This window comes from Myripristis murdjan, chromosome 16, assembly GCF_902150065.1.
Source record: "Myripristis murdjan chromosome 16, fMyrMur1.1, whole genome shotgun sequence".
NCBI lineage: Eukaryota > Metazoa > Chordata > Actinopteri > Holocentriformes > Holocentridae > Myripristis > Myripristis murdjan.
This window is the reverse complement of record NC_043995.1, coordinates 9,916,770-9,936,135: the sequence shown is the minus strand read 5'-3', so window position 1 is coordinate 9,936,135 and position 19,366 is coordinate 9,916,770. Positions and strand designations below refer to the sequence as shown.

Sequence of the window (19,366 nt, the reverse complement as noted above, 5' to 3'; positions counted from 1 at the left end):
AAGCTGCCGATATTTATGAATCTGTCCGTAATGATTTCCTTGTCCGTTTCTCGTGTCCCCATCTGTAAATTGGCCTGTTGGTATCAGGCACATATAGCGACAGACATGACAGCAGACTGCTGAGAAAGAGATGGAATGTCTCTGTGTAACACATGAAATCAATCTATAAAGAAAGTGGGGGCGTTGTTATAGAGGAAAAGGGACAAGGACAAAACACCAGGCAGAAATTACAGACTGTGGGTGTTGAGTTGGACCTTCAGTACAGTCTGGTCGGGTGTAATGGTTTTACCCAGAGATTAAAATGCCTATCAGTTGTCAAATAGTGTCAACAAAAATAAAGTCAACAAAAAACTTACAAAGCATAAATGTAAAACTAAGATTTTATCATAGATTTTGCCACTGCCATACTTTCAAAGCAAACCAGTGACTAATTCTATTATAATTAAGCTAAAAGACTGGATCAGAAATCAGAGATGTGAGGTTTCTGCAAAACACTGATGAATAACTTTTAGAAAAATCATGGTCAATTGCTCAATTCCAGATCCAAAAAACAGCCAGTTGTGGATACAAGGATTTTATGTGACAGCAGTATTAAAGTCAAACAGCAAGTGCAACACAATGCGTCAGGACACCACATGCTTGACTGCACCTGTTTACTGTTCACAGGAGAGGATGACATCATCAATATTCCTCTATCAGACAGAGCGCTCATTTTCAGTGGAGAAAGCAAAGTAATGCAATCAGCTGCTATTAGTGGTGGCTCCATTCATAAAATTCTATTGGTGGCACATACTGTCAACAAAATTCATGATACCTGTATCATTAACCATTTATGTTAGTTACTGTAGACTCTTCTGAGGAGACCATGCAAAGAACAGTTTAAAATATAGATGACAGCAAGATACACCCTGTTCTGAGATTTTCCAATTTTTACTTAATTTGGTAGACAAAATAGAAAAAAAAATTCATGCTCATTTTAGATGCTTAGTAAACAAAACTACCCCTACAGAAACCGCTGTTTCAGTCTGTAATGTAACATCAACATTTAAAATCTTGCCTAATGTTTTTTTTTTTGCAATTAGTTAATCACTTTGGCATTTTAGTGACATCAAACTTCAAAAACGTCCTAAGTGAGCATCGCTCATGATGCATAAAACAGGCAAATGCCAAAAACAGAGAGTGGTGGGCTTTTAGACAGAGCCAGTCATTCAGCCTTTCACCTTTTCATTCAAGACCTACTGTGCATATGGGCTCTTTTTCTTTTTTCTTTCTTTTTTGTGAACCACCATTCCTGTCTATGACTGGAATAATACACGGTGCATGGCTACACTTGTAATATTGTGGGATTGTACTGCCATCTTCTGGCATAAGTAGGTTGCTTTCAAGGTATTTCCTTTTTTGGGGGGGATAGAACTTAGCCCACCGTCTGAGGTATCTGGTTGTAGACATGTGTTGCTGTCATATCCCAAAAGAAAAAAAGCATTTCCCTGGCAGTTCTACTGTCCAGTCTGGTTTATTTGTGTGTGAGAAACAGAGAGCAACAGAAAGAGAGAAACAGAGGAAGGGAGAGAGACCCTGTCTCTGCAGCAACCTCCTGTAGTTAATATACTGAATGCTCTAACATGCATTTCCAACACAGCAACATTCTTCTACTCCTTGGCCACAACACCCAGTGCCAAACAAGCGCTCAACACTGTGGGCGGCATGCTACTCTCAGTGTGAGTTCCCTAATGGCCATAATGGAGGACAAGACCATTTATTATTACTAGGGGGTGTGATATGTATAGGGCTACAATTAAGGAGAAAAACACCCTGGTGCTTGTAAAGGGCAGTAATGTGACTCGGGGAGTGATGGATTCTGGGGGAATGAGTCTCGCCGGCCAGAGGGAGTATCTTATTATCTGAGGCAGGTGGGGGATCTGTCATTGAGGTAAATTAGAGAAGAGCGAGAGAAGGAGTGAGAGGGAGAGAGAAAGGGACACAGAGAGAAAGAGAGAGGAGAGAGAGAGTGGTATCATGGAATTACAGATAAGAGAGGAATGGGGACAAAGAGAATGGGGAAAGGGGAAGGAGTGACAAGATGAGGATGGAAAACAATGAAAAAGGAAGAGAAGAGAAGAGAAGAGAAGAGAAGAGAAGAGAAGAGAAGAGAAGAGAAGAGAAGAGAAGAGAAGAGAAGAGAAAAGAAGAGAAAAGAAGAGAAGAGAGGCTCCACTTCGCAGTTGCATTACTGCATTATTTTAAGCACACGCAGGGACTCAATTAATAAATAATTAGAAATCAACTTGTAGTGCTTTCCACAGCACCATTACCCCTCTGAGAATGACATCATTTGGTGGAGTGAGATCATTTCTGATTGCCATCAGTGAGTTCCCTGGTTACCATGGAAGTCAGAGTGTGTATGCGTACCCGTGAGGGAGAGCAAGATAACATTAGTATGAATTTGCATACGCTACATCCATGTATGTCTGTGCTGCTGTGCAGCTGTCCAACCAAATTACTCAATTACTTGTCACTACTGTGTTTGCCTGTATCTGTGTGTGAGTGTGTACGTTGGTACATGTGCATGCATATCTGTATGGATGTGTGTATTTTTATGATGCATGCATGTTTATATGTATGCTGATATTAGTCTGCAGTTATCTGAGGGAATTAACTGCCTTAACAACATCATAGTCATTAATATGTGCCTCGGTGTGTGTTCCTTTATGCATGTACAGTATATGCCTGTATACCCCTGTAGCTAAGTAGCTATCCATTTGAATTAGTTTACATAGCAGCATTCATAGCCACTATTTTACCCTTGGGACAGAGTTGGACAGACAGTATAGTTGGTTAGTAACAAGCAAATCTCAATTACACTGACAGGTGACAGGAAAGTGAATAAATTATCATTAAGCGTACATTGTGCAGCCAAATGTGCTACATGTGTTTGTGTATGTGTGTGCAAGTTTACTGGTTTGTGTGTGTGTGTGTGCGGGTGTGTGTGTGTGTGTGTGTGTATGTGCCTGTACATGCGTGTCCCTTTTCACAACGGACAACCATATGCATAAATTCATTCTGCGGGGCAGCAAATGCCAACGAGCTGAATAATAGCACTATTACACTCTGACAAATGAAAACAGTAACTTACTCCAAAATGGAGATTCATAGGTTCCAATGCAGTGCAGATTCCCAGATGAGGTTTGTTAGCCATCACTTCTGGGTCAGTCTTATGATTATGTATGGCCGTGACATTTCGAACCCCAACTGATTTGAACAGAAAATCACCATCCCTTCATAGATCACTGTTATTCATTGTAAAAGGGGTGAAATAATGGAATGTAATGTGGGTTGATTTCATTACCGTTTGTGCTGTTCTTGGTTGTGTCCGACTAAAATACAGAACAAGATATGATCAAATCAGGCAATCAGGGAGGGTGAACTCACCAATTTCGACTTTCAAAGAGAAACATATATTATTGAAAGAGGTGACTGGATTAAAGCTGTACTAAATGACAAGTTTACCATTAGAGTGGGAGGCACATCAACAACCACAATGGAAACTAGCCCCTTTTCTGTTTATATAAGTCTAAATAACTGTTAATTACCTTAAGAAAGTTGAAGCAGGGATTTGGGCACCAATTCATTGAAAGGTTTACTAGAATATGACCACTCAGTCATAATCTAATATGGAAAACAATGCAGCGACAACTAGCCTAAAGTACCTACTGAAGATAAGTGCTTAATGGGGGCCTTGATAGCTACTAATATATATTGTTTTAACACTCACACAATAAAATAGTCTGCAGTAAGGCCTGTTCCATTTTGGAAGAAAAAAAATCTAACCTTAAGGAAAGCATTTGGCATTTTACACAAACACACAGACTCTGTAAGTAAGGAATATCCCATTTAAACAGTGCTGATATGCTGTGTAGACACCATACGACATTTTTCCATTTCACAGTCCTTATCTGGATAATCCAAAATTCCAAAAATTGGCATAAAATGTCACGGTCCTGTAACTATCTCAGTGCACACCCATGACATTTCTTGAACGCAGGGTATAAACTTTGTTTATCCTTGTGTGAATGTGTGTATGCACATGCATGTATTTGCATTTGTGTGCATTTGTGACTTTGTGTGTTCAGGTGTTGTATTAGTGCATATATGTGTAGGTGGTAGTGTGTGCGCATTGACTTTCCAAATTTCCCTCTTGGTAGATGTCCTTGATTTGCAGTGACAGAGATGTGCATTGAGAGACAGACCAGTTTAATGCACAAATAGATAATCCTCGGCCTCAAGGTGGATGCAATATGATAGGAATTTTATTGTCATACCAATGTGTTTTCATTGATATCATCATCTGCCAAAACAGGGACAGGGAGAGAGAGAGAGAGAGAGAGAGAGAGAGAGAGAGAGAGAGAGAGGGAGGGAGAGAGAGAGACAGAAAGAGAGAGAGATGGAAGAAGAGGGAAACAGAGTGGGACAGAGAATTACAGAGAAAGGCACACACTAAGACAATTAGACAAAAAAATGAGACAGAATGAGCAAGTGAGAAAATAAAAACCCATTCAGTTACTGTAAACTGAAAGAAAGAGTGAAAAACACAGACATTCAGACAGCGCAAGTGAGGGATAGAAAGAGGCAGATGGGGGACGTTAAGTCAAAGTTAAGTAACCATCGTCTGCTTCTTTATCTCACCCAGATATGCTAATCCAGTCAGCCTCCACTGATAGGAGTTGAACAGCCTGACTGCTGTGTGTGTGTGTGTGTGTGTGTGTGTGTGTGTGTGTGTGTGTGTGTGTGAGATAGAGAGAGAGAGAGAGAAAGAGAGAGAGAGAGAGAGAGAGAGAGAGAGAGAGAGCAAGAGGGAGAGAGAAAAGCCCCAGTTGCCCTTTTTCATCATGCTTCCAGTTACACCAACTCTGCTCAGCCAGTACAGAATGACACAGTTATAATCTCATTGCAAAGGAGAAGTGAGGATAAATTACCTCTAAGGCACTCAGTAGAATGTGACTGGTGCATGTGTGTGTGTGTGTGTGTGTGTGTGTGTGTGTATAATGTGTCTATGGCGAAGGGTGTATGACAGGCTATAGTTGTGTGCGGGGGTGGCGTATGTGTTTGTGCATCAGAGAGGGTAGTAGAGCATAGGAAATGTATATTGGAGGCACTGTGAGCGTGTGTGTGTGTGTGTGTGTGTGTGTGTGTGTGTGTGTGTGTGTGTTTGGATGTGTGCGCATGTGCATGTAAGGGAGGATGTGACAGCAAGAAAGATGAGAGAGAATTTCAGGGCATGAGACATACAAAAAGTCCTAATGGGTTAGTGGTAATCAGATGCAAGACGACAGGTGGTAAATATATAAATTTAGAGCCATGGGGCTGTGTCATTTGTGTATGTGCATGTTTGTAAGTGATCATGACAAAGGTGTTGCTTCATTAACACTACCATGTTTGGATGAGCCTGTTCCAGTTTTAACATATGAAATATACATATATCTCCTTCCTGCTGAGGTTGGTTTTAAATACAGTGGCCCAGAGGCATTAACATTGAGCACTGTGCACAAATGTTTAAATAGCTGGTTTAAAATGCAAAATACAATCTGGCAATTCATTTTAAGCTCATGTTCAAGTTAATTTATATAGCACTTTAAAAACATACCAAGTTTGCCTCTATATTACAGTGTACCAAAGTGCTTTACACCATACACCATCATAAAAAAATATGATGGAAAAATGAAAAGCAAGAGAATATAGAAAATTTCATTCCATTCTGTTTTTTTTTTTTTTCCTGACTCGACTACAACATTAACACATTCATTCTGACCACTTTGACTGTTCTTTGAGGCAGAGTAAATACTTCTTATTTACTCTGCATCAAAATCCTGCCCATGTATTTAAGGTCCAGAGGGAGTACTTTTTTTCTCTGAAAGCCTTCTGTCTGAAGAGGATGAGAAGCACATGAAAACGTGACTAATTCAAAGATATGGAGCACCAAAGTGGTTGGAGTTTCCAGGGCACATCTGGCTCTTTTGTTTAGTTTTTGACATTAGCAAGATATTTGCAATCAAACTGAGACCAGAGACATGGCTCGAGACATATATTTAGGTGTCAGCTGCTGTAATGCTAAGCTAGTCGATGCCAGGGATGCTGCTGCAAACTTGTTCCACATCCACAACACATCAACTAACAAAGACATCCATGCTAAATCCAAAGACAATAGAAGCAAAACAGTCAACGTCGGCTTTGGACTGAGTTGGATGCAGTAATTTTGTACCCCAATGCTTTTTTCCCCATTGTTTTACAAGGAAATGGAACCAAAAGGTCTGAATCTGAATGTGGTAACCAAGTACAGTGGTCTGTACTCAATTACGGGTTATGGGTTGACGTAGCAACCGATAAAGCACAACAAGTCATGCTGTATGGGGAGTAATAGCACAACTATAATGACCTGGTCACCTGTCTGAAACAAATTTTTCCATATTCAGTATTCACAAATTTGCCACACAGCTATTATGAAGCTTTCTTTCATGCATTATCAATGTGTTACAAACCAGATTTCGAGTAAAGTGTTACCCATAATCCTTGGCAAAATTGCCGGAAAGGGTGGCCCATATATCATCACGTTAACATCTGACAATACATCGACACTGTAATTTCATATCACATGGCTGTGAATTTATCTTCCATCGCCTTGCCTCATGCGGACAATCGATTGGACATGCATCTTCCTATCTCATAAACTTGACCCAGTAACACATTTAGATTGAAATCTAACTGGTACTCTTCATGTAAGGACATGTGCAGGCAGAGGGAAACTGTCAGTGTAGGGTCGGTGTGTGTCCAGTGAGACTGATCAGCTGTTGCTGCATTGCATGTTTGATTCAAATGAACCTTGTTCCATATTCAGTCAGACAGTGTTGTTCATGGGATTCTGCCATGCCAATATAGGTGTATCCAATCATAGCTGCATCCAAGCGATTGGACAGATATAGAATACAGTATAAATCAATGCATATCCACACACACTGAGGAACCCATAACACACCCACAATCACAGACATGCCAAGACTCGTGCACATTCTCTGGCATGTGTGCAAGAGTGAACACACATGCAAAGACTCGAGCATGCGCGCACGCACACACACACACACACACACACACACACACACACACACACACACACACAAAGAGGTTTTAGAAGCCTTTGCTAGGAAAAGACTATTTCAGGCCCCGCTGGCTAACGTGAATAAAGCTCCATTAACTCTATCTCTCTCTCGCTCCTTCTCTCTTTCTCTTTCTCTCTCCCTTTTCCCCTTATTCCCTCTCTCCCTCCTTCTTTCTTCCTGTTTCCCTGTGTCTCACTTTTTCTTTGCCTCTGCCTCGATCCGTCTAACTCTCCTTCTCGTCCCTCCCTAATATATCCCCTGCAGCCATTTTCAGGACTCTACAGGGAGGGAAGCAATCTTAGATTTATTTTACCTCCAATTTCCAATTTGAGAGGCCCCTGCAGCTAGAGGCAAATCTTCAGAGGGCCTGATGTGAGTCGTCCTGTTAAATTAAAGTCTGTAAAAAAAGGTTCAATGGCTCCCCATGTTACTAGATAGGGCAACAAGACCGAAACACCAACCACGTTCTGTACAAAGAGCCTATGCATCACTAACATCATGGTTTCTGGAGCGAGGATTCAGGTGGCAAAATGGGTCCTAAGCTGGCAAGTTCCCACATGACACAAGAAGTAACACGATTCAATGAGGCTCAGACCTAAGGTGAGACTGAAATGGGCCCAAGGCTGAAAAGGCATAAAAAAAAATCTGCACTTGTATGACCACCCTAGTTATTAAATGGCCCTCATGTGACTACTGAATCCCTTAAATAGGGATGATCGAGTATAAGAATAAAAGTGTAGTCTATCTAGTCTATCTGTGGAATGCTACATGATCTTGGCTTGTTAAAGGTTTGTGGTATCAGTATTGTTGGTTTCAAAGTAGATCTGTGACTTTTCCTGTATGCCATCATTGTCAAACAGATGGAAATACACTAGTTATACCAGTGCAATGAAAGGTTTCTTGGTTTTTCTGCATCTGTTAACCTGAACACTTGCAAAATAATATGTAGGACCCCATCTATTCACTAGGTCCTTAGAAACTTGTTACCAGTTAAAAAAAAAAAAAAAAAATATATATATATATATATATATATATATATATATATATATATATATATATATATACATATATATATACACATTGTCTGCCTTGTAGTCCCCATATGTCCAAAACCCCTTACACAAACACTTTCCCTCTATTTCTTTTTTCTTGCTTTCTTTCACACAAATTCAGTCCAAACAACATAAATTATTCTCTCCTCTCTCTCACATGCATACTCTCAGTTTCATGCGCACATACATATAGCACCTCGATTCCCTCTATTCCCTGTATAAAGCCTGGAGACAGGTGTTGGATTAGCTTTCTGGAAGAAAAGAGCTCAGCTCCTTTGATAGAGTCGAGCTGGCCTGGAGAGCAGGGAGGCAGGTGCACTGCGAGAAGAGAGGAGGGGAGAGAGGCGCCTCCACATTCATTGGCTCTCTGGGTGTGTGTGTGTCTATGTGTGTGTGTGTCAAGGGCTGCAGCCCAGTCATCCCTTCTATTGAGAGTAACAGTGAGGGGGCTGCGGAGGGCGGGGAGGAGGGGGGCTCTTGGCAGTGCTGGGTCCTGTAATTGGAGAGCTTGGCGAGGCCAGAAGTGAAACATGGTTGGCTGTTGCCACGTGGCGACAGTTGCTCACCAGCCGGCAAGTCTGCGCATGTATGTGTTCACACCCGCACACTCACTCACAAACACACATACACACACATAGACACACTTGGACACACCCCTATATTTGTGAGTGCCTTCAGCTGACTTACTTTCATTCTAACCCGAACCCTCATCCTCACACAACATCCCTTATGATTTTTTTTTTTTTTTTTATTTCAATTTCCTCTTTAATCAGCAAATAATTTAGTCATATGAGGACATTGGAACAATAGTGAAAACATACATTGCACACACTCTTCCATATTCTACAAACACAAGCTGCCAGCCTGTAACCACGGTAACAGAGGGAGAGCAAAGGAGGCCTCTTCCAGATGCTTTTGTTCTTAAGGACATCCCTCAGAGACTGCCCGCCATATCACCACGGGACTGTCAGACACACACACACACACACACACACACACACACACACACACACACACACACACACACACACACACACGTCTAATCCTCCAATCTGAGGCTTTTCATTTAAATGAGCAATTAGAGAAAAAGAAGAAGAGGGGGAAAGAGAGCAGAAGAAGAGGGGGGTAAGGAGGAGGGGAAATGACAGCCATATGGAACCACAGAAGACAGAAAGAGAATCTAGATGGGAGAGAAACTGCAGCAAAGATACTGTACTTTTGTTTTGTGTTAAACCCTATGGGACCAGGCTTAGCCCTTCCAACTGGCTGCAGGTGCAAGGCCGTCTACAGAAGGTCCAGTCAAGTTTGATGAACTCAGGGAACTGACAATCTATTAAAAGTTTATCCAGTTACAATGTAGTACACTCTTTCTCTTTTTCACGTTTGAATATTTTCAGCTTCTCACAATACAACTTAGAGAGAATGAGAGAAATAAAGTAGAACTGATAAAATATGACTGATGGCCCATGAATTTAACTTATTTCCTTGGCTAACAGGCTAACGACAGCCCTAAGACTGCAAACAAACGGTCAAAATGATGACACTGCAGCCATATCAACTGCCTGTGTTGGCTGCATTTGAGAGCGAGGTGCCACCTGAATTGAAACAACATGCATGGCTCATAAAACCGGTGATCTCATAAGATTTAATTACTGTGAATGAGCATTAAGTCTGCAGTGGAGACTGGATATGAATTATGGGAAGATTATGCTCCTCCACAGCCAAATGCGTTATATAATGACAGCATGAGTAGAACATGCCATTTCACTTGCTATTCACACACACACACACACACACACACACACACACACACAGACACACACACACACACACACACACACACACTATAGTTAAAATAACACAACTAAGTTTATTTAAGGGTTAGAGTTGGGGTCAAGCTTAGGCAAGTCAGTTTAGTAAAGGAATAGGAATGTTTGTTAACAGTTGAATAATAACCATTTATGTGATTATCAAATTTCATGACAATCCAGCCAGTAGATTTTGTGTTATCAAATTGACATTTTAGCCTGAGGGTGGTGCTAGAGGGCAGATCAAAAGCTTACCAAAATGGACAGGGTTCATCCTCTGAGCAGCATGAATTGGCTCATCAAATTCCATGGCGATCAGTCCAAAATATAGTGATGTATTTCCAAGAGTGGTGTTAGAGGTGATAGTGACACCAAAACTGATATGTTTCCCAGGGAATGAACCCTAAGTATGCTCAATAAATTATTTGGCAATCTGTCCATCACATTTAGAGATGAGTTGTGTACAAGTCAAATGTTTGACCTCAGGATGGCACTAGAGATAAGATCATTGTAGGGTCACCTACAATCAAGAGGCATCTTCCTTTGGGCAATATAAATGTTTTGTGATATATTTTGAGTGAAAAGTTGACATTTTGGCCTAGATGTGGTACTAACAGAACTGTGGGTCCCCAAAATAGACAGGGTTCATCCTTGGGAGTATGAAGAATGTGTTCACCAAATTCCACAGTAACCTGCCCAATACATTTCAAGCTATGCTGCCTTGGAGCAAAATGCTCAAAGGACAGATGCATGGATGGATGAACAAATACATCGTCTGACATAGTTATCCTAAGCCGCAAAACTGTTTTTTTCTCTGCTCGGTGCATGATTTTAAAAGGTGGTGCAAATTTCATGAAAATTTATCAAATCAGGCTGGTCAAGACCTGGCTTAATATAGAGGAGTTGGAACCACAGGAAACACTTAAACATCTCTAAGCACAAACTGTGAGGCGATTACCTATGAGTAATTTAACATAGCCATTTCCTTGGTACTGTTCAGCAATACTTACATGAGCAGCTTAACAGAGAGAGAGAGAGAGAGAGCGAGCGAGGGGGGGAGAAATTTCCAGTGTGATTAATTGTTTTTAAGTGTGTCTCTCATAAGTGATGTTGTGCCTGGAGAGAAAAGCAGAGACTATTAGAGCTCAGACCAATACATCAACCCCCACAGACCCGTGACTGATGACCACTCACTGCAAGTGTTGGTACAATTAAAATGGGGGGTAGGGGAGGATCACTATGTAAAGGCACACCACGCTAACTCCTGTGTGTGTGTGTGTGTGTGTGTGTGTGTGTGTGTGTGTGTGTGTGTGTGTGTGTGTGTGTGTGGTGGAGGGTTGTAGGTGAGGAGGTGTGCCAAAGCTCAAACGTATCACCTGCCATTATTTCAGATGATGGAAAGTAGGCTGGTGATTAATACCTGCACAGTGATATATTAGAGACAGAAACATTTACTTTCTCCCAGCATCCCTTGTATATTGGAATGTAAGTACATCCTAATACCTCTGCTCAAACTTGTGTCATGGCCTCATACTATTTTGCTTGTGTTTTCTGTCTGTGTCGGTATTTGGCTACCATGATTACTTGTGGCAAGCAATGCATCATGTTTTCCACTTAGAGTCCTCTTCTTCAAAAATCAATACCTGTCCATTAAAATTTGACCAAAACAAATATATAAATAAATAAAATAAAAGTTTTTATTTTGTATTGGAAAAATCAGGCAGTGTTGCTACACCATCATAATTGAGAAAAATTACCTAATACAATATTCTGCCCCTATTTCCCTCCCTTACCTTTGTATACAGTATTTATGCAACTGATCTATTTAGAAATCCTTTACTGTGGCTTTACAGCACTAACCTGATTGTCTTTAGCCCCCTGAAGCTCTTGTTTGTTAATAAATGATTACAAGAAACATTAGCAATGGCTGTTTTCTCATAACTAGATTTGTTGAAAGGCATGTAAAACAGATAGCCTTCGGCCACACTTTTATTATATGGATATCATTAGTGAGGGGGGCAGATGTGCGAGGTTTACATTAAAAATTTTCAAATCAGTCAAGTGGGTTTTACTCCTCTAACTCATTTTCTCCTCTAACTTTAAGGAGGCCTGATGAATAAAAGGAAGGCACTTCCAGTATTTTGTACCACTCAATCTTCTATCATTTGCTTAGAGTGCCATGAATTATTAAGAAATTAAAGCACTGGCCCCAGATTTCCCAAAAATCACTGAAAATGCGGTAACTGTAATTATAATTGCACCATACCATGATCATGTGACATTTCCATGATTCTACTTGAGGGTTCAGTTGCATTAAATATCTCAAAATATGGGATTTGGGATAATGACGATGATAATGATGATGATGATGGCAATCTGGGTCCAGATCATCATACCAGACCAGTCCTCCTTAATAATTTGTCTATTGACAGAGGTTTTATTTAAGTATGGATCTATTCTTTTGTGCTGTACTAAATGTTGGCACAGTTTCATGTGTGTACAGCAGAACTCGACGGCTTTGTCATACAGTGAAAGATTATTTCCAATGGAGTGACACTGTTTTTTCCCTGTAGTCAGTGGTTTGTGAAATACAGCAAGGCCCGAGTGGAAAGTGCAAACTTCAAGCTCTGGTGTGGCAGAATGACAGAAGAATCAATATGTTGAAGAATGGACAGCAACACCCAGGCTATGGTTCCCGAGATGGATGGATGTGGTGTCCTTCCCTCTCATCTATCATAAAAAATGAGGGGTGGGGAGGGGTAATGCAACAGCACTAAGATTGGTTACACAATAGAACATTTTGATAAAAGTTTTGCCCCAAATAAGACATGACTTATTAAACTCAACATTTTTTTTCTTTACTCACAGGCTACCTTATAGCTTCCTGATTTGAACATTTCCACTGTTGAGCAGTGCATGTTCCTGATTTAATTGCTGCAAAAAGTCTTCATGAAATCTTTCAGCATAGATGTACCTGTAGGTGCACACCTTGTAATTACCCCACACGGCTCTTACCATCTTATCTGTGTCATCTTGTCCCTGCATTTCCTGTCACTCTGCACTCTGCATATTAAGTAAAAAGGCAGAACCAAAAACTAAATAATCTTCCCTAAAAAAAGTAAATGTGGCCATTGTATAAGCTTTAAGTTATACGACAGTAGCTACAGTTAGGCTTCTTTCTAATTTTTTAGAACGTGATTTCAAGTATAACCTTAAGAGGATGTTGCTATCTCTGAGTTTCATTTACTGCTATAGAAACAGCTCCAGCAGGAGGCGTTACATTTTTGAATGCTTCAGGCATTTGCACACCAGAATAGTCAGAATACCATAAGGCAATCAGAATCAGAATCAGAATCAGAAATAAACTGGGTAAGGTAAGTGCAAACAGCAAATGGTAAAAGCATAGATACAGTACATATTTGATTTTGTTAAATAGGTCAACTGTGACAAATGCAGTTCATGGTCTTAACCAGGCAGGTCATGACAGAACAAACTGTTATTTACAGTGATGAGACAGCAAAACATAAGGAGTATGTAACATTGCTGTGGCTGAAGAAGATCCACGTGTGTCCATTAACTCACTGTTGATGCAAAACCCATGATGCCCAGTAGATGGCAGTCTTGCTAACAGAAAGTTACTGACTGTAATGCTGGTGGTTGCAAGGTGGCACAAGAACAATAAATTATGTCTGGTGAACTGGCCGAATGATTTATCAGTGGATTCCATTTATCTTTTTATTATCATTATTATATTTATTATATATACAATAACATTTTGTTCATTATAGTTTTAGTACAGCATATAATCTAATTTATGTAACATTACTCAGCAATTAATACTGCTGTATATGCTCCTTCTTCACTCTTTTTATTGTGGATCATATTTATAATGAAACTTCTGCTTTCATAATGTTGTTTCTGTTGGATTTATCTAAAGAAACAAACACATTTTTGGAAATGTATCATATTCTGTTAAAACATAATACTGCATAAAGCATAGGGAGATTTTTTCCCCTCAGTCTCCCCACTAATGTCTCTCTCCACATAAGAATGTTGTAGATTTAAGATGTTTTCACTCTAAAATGTATTGTCTGTATGCTGTTGTTACAAATGCTGACAGTATGTGTATTAGCCTAGATGTAGTTTTAGGCTAAGAGGTTTATCGCCATTTGTTTATAAAATCAGGGTAGAGCTACATCTGCTACATCTTATCTTGATTAAAAAAGTGTCAAAAAGATGGCTTCCCTTCAGGTAAACCTCTACAGAGCACAGAGTCATTGATATTTCAAAATAAATGAATGCGTTATTTTTTAAAAATGCATAAATGATATAAAAAATGTACAGGAAATCCAGTGAGCATGAATGAATAAATACTGAGCAAGACAATACATTAACATGAAATATGATCTTTATATAGGATAGTAATTTATTTCCATATGTATTTATTCTGCAGTTTATTTATTTATGTATAGCTGCATCTCCCTGTTATGATAATCAGGCTGGGTCAGTCAAACATGTGTAACCACTGGTCGGTCACTGTTGTGGTGCATTGCTCGACTGGATTTGCCGTAGTGACAACAGAGCAATGAGTTTGGCTCACTCTTCAGTACACTTCACACTCTGCCACATCACTGACACAACTTCACAATTATGCTGTAAGCTGACCACGGTCAGTCAGACTGCTGTGATGATCAACACTGCAATATCAGATAAGTCAGAGATTTGGCCAGCATCACAGGGGACACTGATATTTCTCCTGACTGACTCACTATTAGTAAAGTGAGTAAATGAGTAAAGGAATGTATTGATTGAATTACATTCACTTTTTTCATGTATTCACATCTCTGCCTGTTATATATTGATTTGTTTAGCTATAATTGTAGTTATTCTAATTATATGTGATTTTGTTCTCCATGTTTGAGCAGATATAAATATTCCACTAATTTAGATGGTAAAAAGAATTGCCCATTGTAAATGCAGAGTAACCCTTAAATCCCAGCAAAATTTTAAAATGTGGCAAAGGTTTTCTGATTTCTTTCACACATTTTATCCCATATAAATTTAGACCAAGTGAATTGTTTTTTCCTCATTGTTTTTTGTTTGTTTTTTTGCTTTTTTGTGTTGTTTGTTTTTTCCTGGGGGTGTGGGGGGTTGGGGGCATTTTATACTGTTCCCATTCCCAGTAATTTGGGAAATTCCAACATCAGCAGGTAAGCGTAAATATAAATGAATGCTCTAAATCAGTGTTTCCCAAATACTGGGTCGCGACCCACATGTGGGTCGCATGAGATTTTATTTGGGTCGCCAAATAAATTTGTAGTACCGTATTGATCTGAATATAAGACGATATTTTTCCCATTGAAAATGTCCTGAAAAAACGCCCTCGTCTAATATTGGGGGTCTAAGCAAATACACATGTATTGTACTTGCATATGTTCCGTGCTTGAATACAGCACACTTCGCCCGCTCTGGCACGGTTGGAAAGGGTGTGCTCCAGCACGGTACGGGCGTTCATGCACGAGCACATGCACGGTCACGCACGCAGCGCGCGAATGTGGACACAACGTAAATCATGCAACTTTCCTCCTGCCTCAGCAAAATCGTTTAATGCGCGGCTCGATTACCGGCAAATGGCCGCGTTGCACAATCAATAATCAACCATGTTGTCTGTGTCGCTGTCCATGGCGCTGCTGCAACCGCGTATAAACAAAAGTTGATTTATGATGAAATGTATATATGGCAGTCTGTGTGCGCCGCGCACCTGTCAGATCCGGCAGACCTGACCGGGTGCCTCGGTCGGCATCAGGTGGGCCGGCCGGTGTGCGCCACCACCCGGTTGAATGTGGCAGCCAGCTGACATGCCGCTCCGGCTGTCAGTTGGACGCTCTCTGAAGTTACCTCCGAAACTGCTAAGGTAAATAAACATCCCTTAACCCTGGCCCTGAGTGCAATGTGAGACGGTGGCGGTCTCAGAAAGAAGAGCTAAAAAATGCCCACAGCCAGAGAAGGACTTTTCGTGGTCCAAAAACTGGTCGATTCAATGAGACTGACAGGAGGGTGTGCGATTTTGTGAATGAGAAACGTAGTGAAGGACTGCCCGTTACGAGGGCTGTGATGCAGCAAAAAGCACCTGAAGTTGCCACAGCTCAACATACCCCGCACTGAGTTTAAAGCTAGCATGGGCTGGTGTCGCAGAATGTCCATATAAAAAGTATATTTCCAAAAAAGGGTCTTGAAAAAGAGGGGTCGTCTTAAAATCGGGGTCGTCATATATTCAGATCAATACGGTATTTCTTCCATGTCCAGTCTAGCCTATTTAAGATCTATATCTGCAGTACACCTTTTAGCCACATGAGGGAGCTCGTTGTTATTTTTTTAATTTTTTTTTTTTTTTTTTAAAACCATACCAGAGAATCTCTAATATGGGGAGAAGTGCCACTCTCGTCTAACTTCCGGGTCTCGGAAACACGCCTCTGTCCATGTGAGGGCGCTCGCGGGCGAGTGCAGAATGAATTGGAGTCTATGGGGCTACACCCCTAAAAATCCACTTTTCTCTGGAAATAATTTTTTGTCAAGTAATTTGAATACTGTTTTCAAAAGTTGGGGCTAAAAAAAATACACTCAGCTGAATATTGGATTTTTTAAGTTCACCTATCTGTTCCAAAAAGCCGTTCAAAAAGTGTGATGACGTCACACATTGAGAGGTGCTGCTTTACGGCGATTTCCAGAGCCCGTCTCCGGAGAGCAGACGGAGACACTCGAGAGAGCCCGCCTGTGCTATATTAGACATTCTCTGTATGCACAAATATCAACTTTGATGGAAAAGTCCTCCTTAAGAGTGGGGTTTCCCGTTTCTCTTGGTCTTCAGGTGCCATCAAGTGGGATCCCTCATCGTAAACAGCCGCAAGTCCGTCACTGACCAATCAGCATTCATTAGCAAATGCTAGCGTGTTATGGCCAACAACAGCCCAAACTGTAGGAAACTGAAATGATATAAGTTCTCACTAATTTCACTTTTAACCTATAATCCATACTGGACTTTCAGAAACTACAACAGTATTTGCGATTTTTCAACCATAAACAGGAGTAAGAGACAAATTTAGCCGTTTAGCTCCATAGAGCCCCATTCATTCTGCACTCGCCCGCGATCACCCCCAGTGGAATTACGGTGGAACTGCAACCAAGTTCGACACAACGGGGGTTAATGGAGAGTGGCAAGGCTCGTCGTAGACGGGCTCTGACCATACTCGCACTTTCCGCTCAGATCACCAACAGTGTGTTTCCGCCATATTTTCGCCATAATTCGCGCGCAGCCAGCCACTAGTGGCTGGCTGCTTGGCTGAATCAAAAGAGATCAAAAGAGAGCCCCAGATAAAGACACTACTACCCAACAAGAGAACAATCTATATCTTTTTGAGATGGCTGTTTTACCTATTCAAGATGAAGTGATGAAGTGGAAATGGCACTAAAAATGGCCAGAAATGGCAATTTATGTACAAGTTCGCTCTTGTGATTTATAGATAAAGCCTACATTGTGATTTGGGTCGCAGTGGTTTGTCATTTTTTTAAAAAAAAAAAAAAAAAGGGTCCCCAGAAAAAAAGTTTGGGAAACACTGCTCTAAATATACATTCACTTTAACTCTCTGAATATCCAAAGCTGAGGTCACACTGAGGTTTGTATCAAGGATTTCAGAACTATAGGTGTCATAAAATCTTCCTCTGAAAAAGTGATTCCGAAAGTCCTTGAGAAACTTGTTTCTGAAGTTTGTTAGAATAAAAGTGACTCCGATATAAATGTATGTGCATGTGTGTGTATTTGGGAGAATTTTGCGTCCACAGAACGGTTTGTATTACATTTTGCCAGGATATTTGTTGTATTGCACTGCTCACTACTTGACTGGTGACTAGCTAATAACTAGGACTTGGAAAGGAAAAAGAATCTGTATTACCTTTTTTTTCACGCATAAATTCTAGCTAGCAAGATGTAGGTAACATTGTCACATACCTGCTTTCCCTTAGCTAGTATCTATGCAAATGTTTCAGCTACAGGCAACAAAAATGAAAAGTAAATAATGGCAAAATTAAACTAAAAATAAATAAATAAAATCAATCAATCACAACATTCCATCATCAGTGAGTTCTTATTAACTCAAGCACTTTGGTATTGTCTTTAGCTGCTGCATGTTGGACTTGGTGCAGTGTGCCTACTTGAATTTTTTATCAATAAGTTTGACTTATTGGTAACATCCATGGTAAAACAAGTTTGACATTCGGTGATCCTGAGCGCCTATACAAGCACATGCAGCCAAAAAAAAAAAAAACTATATGCAAATCAAGCCACCAACTATCAACCAGCACACACCAACAAACTACATGTGAGCAAGCCAAACCGTGCAGAGGAACTGTCAAGCCCTGGATTAATAAAATAACCAAGAGGAAACTGCTGTCTACCACTCAAGCAGCAGCAAACAGCACAATTTGACAAAGGCTAGCTAGACAGCACCTGTGGTAGGAAAACGCGCGCGCGCACACACACACACACACACACACACACACACACACACACACACACACACACACACACACACACACACACACACACAATTTAAACAACTTACCGACGATGCCTTCACCCAGCAGCCGCCGTACAAATCCATATCCAATCCAGAAATCCTCCAAAACAGAAAATGAACTCCAAATAGCAAAACGTCCAAAAAGTCAGTCATGACTAAGTTAGACCCTCTTTCATCAAACTCGACCTTGACAGTCCAAACACCACGTCAGTTACACCCGGGTCCTGACATGTCACGTCGGCTCTTGATTTCAACTGGTTTCAGCGCGTTAAACCTCAAATGTTGACGTTTTGACATTTTTAAATGTATATAAAACAGCGAGGAAAACGTAAACATAGTGGCGGTTGCTCGCTAGCTTTTTTGAAACTCCCTCCAGCTGAAGCGGATCAGAGTCAGACTGGCAGGGGCCCTGCTATTGCTAAGGGGGTTGCTGACGTACGTGTAGTACCACCTCCAACGAAATTAATGATAAACTACAGTATTGTCAGCTAAATAAAGATCTATGTAAGGACAAAACATTTCAATATTCAGTTAAACAAATGGTGCAAAATATTAAAATAATAATGATAATAATAACATAAGTAATACTCAGAAGTGGGAATACTTCAAATTTAAGATTAGGGAAATGCTGTTAGGCCTAAACATTGCAAGGACATTAAAAGAAAGCTTTACTGAATGAGGAATGTATTTCAGAAAATGAGAAATTGAAACTAATGCAACTCCAGAATGACACTGATAAATTATATGTTTAAGCTTCTTGAGGAGCCTTTGTGTGACCCAGGGCA

General features: G+C 40.5%; 1 long non-coding RNA gene across 1 annotated transcript in view; it reads right to left on the bottom strand.

The window, feature by feature from the left end:
• Positions 1 to 18,952, bottom strand: part of LOC115374304 (uncharacterized) — a 44,998-nt gene extending 26,046 nt beyond the window's left edge. The window contains exon 1 of the long non-coding RNA XR_003929606.1: positions 18,627 to 18,952. This is a non-coding gene — a long non-coding RNA (uncharacterized LOC115374304). The remainder of the gene's footprint in view (positions 1 to 18,626) is intronic.
• Between the last annotated feature and the right edge of the window lie 414 nt (positions 18,953 to 19,366).